This window comes from Cyprinus carpio, chromosome A3 (assembly GCF_018340385.1).
Source record: "Cyprinus carpio isolate SPL01 chromosome A3, ASM1834038v1, whole genome shotgun sequence".
In the NCBI taxonomy this organism is placed as follows: Eukaryota; Metazoa; Chordata; class Actinopteri; order Cypriniformes; family Cyprinidae; genus Cyprinus; species Cyprinus carpio.
In genome coordinates this window covers 9,161,454-9,169,090 of record NC_056574.1, presented here as the reverse complement: position 1 = coordinate 9,169,090, position 7,637 = coordinate 9,161,454, and the positions used below count along the sequence as shown (strand labels likewise).

General features: G+C 34.9%; 1 protein-coding gene across 1 annotated transcript in view; it reads left to right on the top strand.

Moving 5' to 3' along the window:
* Positions 1-7,637, top strand: part of LOC109103489 (coronin-7-like) — a 122,227-nt gene that overhangs the window by 90,967 nt on the left and 23,623 nt on the right. The gene's annotated exons all lie outside the window — the stretch shown is intronic.

Genomic DNA, 7,637 nt, shown 5'->3' with positions numbered 1-7,637 from the left:
TTTTTTTTTTTTTTTTTTTTGCATTTCAACTCGCCGGACCGGTATGCGCTGACATACGCGCTGACATTTATGCTTTTGCATGCACTTCATTTACATCGCTAGTGTTTAGTGTGTTAAAAATATACCACATTATTTAAAAGCTTTCAAAATGTACTGCATATTATTTATGCGCAGACACACGGTGACATTTGTGCTTTTGCACCCTTTATTTACATCACCGAAGTGTTAAAAATGTACCACATATTCTGTCTATCTATGTCTGTCTGTCTGTCTGTCTATCTATCTATCTATCTATCTATCTATCTATATATATATCTGTATATCTGTTTTACTTGTTCAGTAGTTTCTGGCTCTTAATGGAATCATCAAATATCTCTCTGTTACTTGTGAATGGGTTTAAATGAGCTTGTTGAAGTTCTGCAGTCTCCATTACAGTCAGTGCATCTTAGATCATGTGTTATGAACCCAAAAACCACAGAAAGCTGCTCTCTAGATGTGACTCTCATGCTGAAATCTTCCCTCGCAGCTCTTGATGGTCCAGTAACTGAAGTATAAACCCACAGCTGCTGTGTGCATGCGAAAGGTTTACAGTAGTAACAGTAACTCTACTGAGAACTCTTTTACAGTGATGAGGCTTCTGTCTTGTTCCATGTAGTTTTTAAAAGATACAAACATTCTCATTTATTTAAACGTAAAAGATGCATGCGTAATGATAAAACAGCAAAATGCTATTCAGACAAGTTTTGGATGGAGTTTAGCACGTCATTCAGCCCTATATATCCTTTCTGTGATGTGTATACAGTATAAGAAGCGCACATGCAGACAGTACATCTGTAACACATTACACTGAACGGTAGGAACAGATAAACGATTTCATGCGTGTTTAGCTCAGATCCGATGTGCAGACGATGCCGCGGCTAAACTGTGTGTGTTCACACAAAATAACTCCTCCGCATGCAGTTTTATCAGGAGAAGAGAGCGTCACTCTCTGGCTGTTTAGAATAGCATACTACCATACTACTTATACTATTTTAAATTAAAGTGTGCACAGTTTTTCTGTCACTGTTTGAATTAAACGTAGGCCTAATCAACTGGTTTTTGAAATGTTGCATACTATTTTTTGACAGTAGTATGTAGTATGCAGTTTATACTGTGCATTAAGCAGAACATGTCCATCTGTTGTTATTGATGATGGATCTGTCATCCTGTTTATGTCGTGTTTACGTCTCAAGTGCTCAGATGAAAGCTCTCGGTGCGCACTGGTTTGGGTTTTAGGTGCAGTAAATCTCATTGGATCAGGGGAAGTTTAGACTGGACAGACAGACTGTTGATGGTACTGAAGGATTCAGTATGTGACAGGTGTCAGCGGGACAGAGGAACACTTCATGTGTTTATCAGCACAGTATGCAAGTGTGTGTGTGTTGTTTCCACATTCACATCCAAACACTCGTCTGTCATTAGTGTCTGGCTAAAATAAACACTTGACATTTCTTTCCTCCTGCACCAGCGCTTACATCCCACACATCATTCTCTGCATTTCCTCTTCTCTGTTTTAGTGCACTTGCCATGGCAAGTATTTTTTGGCATGCCAAACATTTGTATTTCCAAAGAATGTGCATAAAAAATACCAATCAAAACAATGTACAATATGCAAAAAAAAAAAAAAAGTATATATTAAAAAAAGTATCAAAAAATAAATGCATAAAAAGCAAATAAAACCGCACAAAACAATATTTGCATATGCAAAAACATATCTGATATCATTGGATCAAGTTTTTCTTTTCTCCCCGTTTAATTTTACCTTTTAAAAATGTATTTATTAATTTCTTCATTTAAAGAATTTTCAATCAAAAAAAAAAAAAAAAAAAAAAAATATATATATATATATATATATATATATATATATATATATAAAATAAAAAAGTGCCAAAAAAATAAAAATAAAACAGTTTAAAACAATGGCTGTTTTAAATTAGAAAAAAAATGTAGAAAAAAAAATAGTATATAATATAGGAAGTGACGAGATCTCACGAGATTTGATGAGTCGATATCCTCGCGCAGACCTTTTAGATATATTTGCATTACACTGGCTCGTTCACTAGTAGTGGTATGTAAGATATTTTATTTATGTTCACATCAGGCAAGTGGCCGCATAAGTGGGAAAAAAATGCATTGTAGTCTTTATCCAGTCATAAAAACGGAATTCACAGTTTAACACAGTCATGTACATATACTGCTCGATAAGTCGATATATTGATTATTGCGACAGGCCTAATTTCAGCGTCTGCCGTCTCACTAAATGAGGACCTAAACACATGAACAACATCTCCAGAACTGCTCTGAGAGTGACTTCATGAGCAGTTGACTGTTTGATTTGAGTAAAACTAGCATCATATCACATACACAGAACTGTAAAGGTATTCACGGCAAACCGTCAAAATAAAAGTCTGGTTTGATTTGAAGACATTGTGCCTCTAACTATTGTTTAGTAGAATGAACATAGCCTAATACTACTACTGCTACTAAAATGAAACAAACATTATTTTTTAAGGAATAATCACACAACATTTCTTCCATGTTTTAATTTTAATAGTAAGTCCCCTTTGTTTGACAAAAAATAAAGTTTGCTTAATTTTTAATAATTAAATGATAAATGTTCAATTAAATTAATGTTTTATGCCTTAATTTGATAACCAGAAAAAAAAAATACACGACACAGAATTTCTGAGGGAAAAAATCAGATAATTCAAATAATTAGACATGCTAAAACACAAAATTTGGTAACAATAAAAAAATATAAGTTATCTGGCGAGAAAAAATAAAACATTTCATAGGGCCATAAACGTGTAATTTTTGTTAAACTTTTAATAAATTGATGTGAAAATGTATAAGTTTCATGATTTTAATTAATTAGACATGCTTTTTAATTAATTCAATTTAATTTAACTATTAAAAAATTAAATCAGAAAAAAAACGTAATCCAGAAAAATTAAAATGGAAAATTTTGACAAAAAAAAAATAAAACAGAATATAGGAAAAAATAAAACGGATTTCATAGGGCCCTAACTATCCCTCAGCCACTGCTTTATTCTTTTAAACAGATACATTAATTGGATTTATTATATATATATATATATATTTTTTATTAAAGTGGAAATCAGTTTACTAAAAAATGTAAACATGACTGACTGCTTCACTTAAAGGGATATTTGTGTTGTTTATTATCTATTTTTATTATGCTATTTATAATTTTTGTGCAATTACTTGCCTGTCAGTTGAGTTTATGGCAAAACATTTTGCAGTGTTTACGTGTTGTTTATTACTGCATAAATTGATGTTTAATTTCATAAAGTACAAGTTTCAAAATGCATCTACATTTTTTTGTATTTTGTGTTTTTCAGTTGAATAAAAGACTATTTTTCCCTATATATTCAATCATTGAGGATTTCTTTAAAAAAGTCTAACAGTCTTGTCTCATTCTCGTGAACCCAGTCTCGTGTCTCGTCTCGTGGGATAAGTGTCTCGTCGCACCCCTAAAGATAAAATGTTTTGTATGTCTTATTTGTTTTGTCTGAATTTAGTTGCTTTGCATTGCACTTTAACTTACCTTTTTTACCATTTACTTGTTTATTTGCTTTATACTGTATTTCCATTTTTTTTTTCTATTTTTCTATTTGCTTTACTCACATTCTTACTTCAATTACTATTGTACTCTTATTTGCTGTACTTACTTGCTTTGCATACTCTCTTAACAAAGCTCTCAGAAACTCTAATTGTAATAGTTCATCAGTGTTTCCGGAATGTTTTTTGTTTCAGTCTCTGCTCACCTGCTTCTTCAGAGTCAGTCTGAGGCTTTGAAACTCACAGCAGTGAAGCTTTGGAAGTGATGAAACATATTTAGTGTTTTCAGAGACAGCCAGAAGCATGACCGACAGAAATTCATTTGGTTTTTATGGCCATAGGCTGACTCGACTTTATAGTGCCACAGTGGCGTACTGTAAAAACCAGGTGTTCGTGTCCAGATGCCAAACTCCTGTCTCTCATGTGAAGATGATGGTACGTCAGTATTAATAAAACTGACTCCCATAATGATGTTTCCACCTGGTCTTCTCTGCTCATATAATGACACGGTCAGTTGTTGGCGATTCTTTCTGTGGCGTATGCATTGATAAATGTGAAATAAAGAGCTCAGAGGCATCCCGAGATGGAGAGCTTGAGGAGAGTGTGCTGATGGTTAAAGAATAAGTAGTTTAAACAGAGGCAGACGCTCCTGCTGATAGACCCTGACCCCGTAACCAGAGCCCACTGAATCAACACCAAGCTTTTGGCCTGGGACGTGTCAGATGTCATGTGATGTCACCTGTACAGGGCTCCCACAGTCCTTATAGAGACTCGGGGTAACGCTTGTAAATGGGGGAATCTCACAAAAAACTGGTTTGTATTTCACCTCAAAATCAAAATGTAAATTATTTGAAACATATAAAGAAAATGAAAAATATTTTAGAGCATTTAAGATGTTATTGCATGACAGTTTCCTCCTTAAATTTTCATTACCCTAATATGAAAAAAGTTTCATTCTCCTATCCTGACGTAATTTATTTTAGTTAAAACCGGCATAATTTGAGTACATCAAACAGTACTATTATATATATACTTAAAATTGTGCTTTTTTAAATTTAAATATATTTGTATTGCAATAATGAGAACTGGGAGAGAAAATGAATGATCATGAAAATATTATCTATACGCCAGTACTACTTTCGCTTGCCTGTGTCTGTTAGTGCCTATTTTAATTTTCCCATTTTAAAATTTTAACTAATGTAAAAATGTTCCTAAAAATAAGCTTTCAGCAAAATATATTTTATCTTTTAATTTTCTTTTTTTTTAATTCCTTATATGTGTTCATTCATTCATTAATTTTACTCCTCTACCAATTGTTTTTATTAACTGTATCATTGTTTTAATTTTATTAAACTCACTATGTAAAAATGCTTCTAAAATAGTCATTCTGCAAAATAAAGTTTATTTTGTGCTTCTATTTTGGTGTGAAATATGAGCTGGACATGAGTTTTGTGAGATGTATAACTCACACTGGAGCTGATAGGATGAATTAGCCTGACCGAGAGAAAGCCCTTTATCCGTGTGGACAGGGACAGTGTGAAGGAACGGGAGGGAATTTGAGTGGGAAACGCTGTGATGACAGTCAGAAGAGTTATGTCATGTTGCCAGAGACAGGAGTGGTCCGTTCCCATGGGACAGACTGGGAATCTCTCAGTTTTTTCCTTCACCATTTCAGTGCTTCTCAGCACTCACTACTGCACGTGTTGACCAGCACATACAGTATGGGGGCGCTGTTGAGCACCTCTTTTGTGCAGCCCCCAGGAACCCTACATATCATGTACATTTCTGTTCTCAGAGCATTATGGGACATTTGTCTTTTATAACTGCATTTTTTTCCACCTGTGTATAACTTGCATTTTTTTTCACCCATGTATTTTGCCTTTTTTTTCACCATTGCATAAATTAAATAGCCAAAATGTGCTTTTTACTGTTTTGTCTTGCTTTTCAAAGAAAAAAATTAATTAAAAAACAACAATTTAAAAATATTAAACACTGAACATTTTTAACATTCTCGCAGACCCTATACCAACAAAGCACAATTTAGCTTAAAATTACTAAGTTAGTAAAATAAGATTTTTTGGCCCTTCTTGAATCAGGCATGTTTTTTTTTTTTTTTTTTTTTTTTTTTTTTTTACTGTACAATTAAAAGCAGCCTTGCTGAGAAGAGACTTCTTTTAAAACAATAGAAAATATTACAGATCCTAATTTGAACACTATAATCCTGAACGTTATAATAAATGTATTAACAGAGCTGTTGTAATGATTATTATCATTACAATTATTGTCTTTTTATTTTATTTTACACAACAACAGTAAAATTACAATACTAACATTTATGAATGTTAATAGAGTTCTTGCTTTTCCTCAACTTTTATTTGGTGGAAGCGTGCAGGAAGACCTCAATGCTTCTTTTTGTTGACAACAGCAGATTTATAAATAAGTCTCATTACGAATACGTCGTACGTATCGCATTGTCACATGCCTTGTAAAAATTCATAAGAATGTGACTGAGCAACTAAGGAGCACTGATTTTCCTCGCACTTTGGACTTTTAAAGGATTAAATGTAAATGAACCATGACAGAGTTTGATTCATGCGCTGATAATCGCTCGTGTTCATAGTCAATTTTAGCTGCTGATCTTATTTTTACTCTCAACACATTCCATTGGTGATCAGTTTCTCACAACAGATGGATAGTTATAACTTATTAATCACATTAGGCCATCTAGCTTTAAAAAAATCCCACTACAACCACCACTTGATGACCACCAGCAACAAAATCACTGTGAACATGGGATTTGAATGATGCCCATGATGCCTTCAAATCCAGTCCATGTAGGCAGTTCTCTGGGGTTTGGATGAGTTTTGCTGCTTCTCTCACTGTTGTGTGGTATGTGTGGAATGAACGGCCTGATGTTTGTGGTTTGTTTGAGGTATGATCTCAGCAATGATTGCTATGTGTGGCCCGTGGTCTTCGCGTGTGCATCCAGGTAACACTCGACAGGTTAGCGCACTGTGGTCAGGTGACTAATCCGTCTGCTGCAGAAAGAAAAGACAGGAATGGAAGGATAGGACAGAGATGGCAGGACGGAGGACATGTGGTATGTGTTTGTCTGTCAGACCTCCATGGCAGCCAGCTGATGTGATGTTCATAAACACACACACACACACACACACATGGTGACCTTATCATGCACTCTTCCAGAAACACACAGGCATGATACTGCACAGCAGATATAGACAGAAGAAGTGAAAGAGAGACAGATAGCGGCCACTCAGAAGACAAAGACAGTGGGTAATGGAGAAATCCAGTTTATTTTATTCACTCAAGCTGGGATTTGTTTATTTCCAGCACTGCTGCCTGTGGTTTTATAATCCCAGCTGAACCCTTTAAATGTGGAATACAAGAGAGACCCAGAAAACAAACAAATGAAGCTGAAGAAAAAATCCATAAATGCACACATGCTGCAACAAATTGCTGAATCTGTCATTTGTGACTACTAGTATTTGTGTAGTAGTGCTTGTGTTTGTGTGTATGTGGGTTTCATACTAGTCTAGTAAATTTTACTCATACTTAAAGGTGAACTATGTAGTTTTTCTGCCATCAGCGAAACTAAATGCAACTGCAAAAGTGTATTTTTGGCCCTATGAAAAAACCTATCTGCATGATTGTAGGGTGTTGTGGATTGTTCTCAGAATGCTGCATTGTGATAACTATGGTCTTCCTGGAGGTTGCCAGGGTGTTGCTATGTGGTTACTAAGGTGTTTTGTGGTTACTAGGGTGTTCTGGGAGGATGCCGGGTTGTTGTTTTATGGTAGCTTAGGTGTTCTACATTGTGTTAACACATTGCTATATGGTTGCTAGAGTGATCTGGGAGGTTGCCAGGGTGTTGCTATGTGGTTACTAAGGTGTTTTGTGGTTACTAGGGTGTTCTGGGAGGATGCCGGGTTGTTGTTTTATGGTAGCTTAGGTGTTCTACATTGTGTTAACACTTTGCTATATGGTTGCTAGAGTGA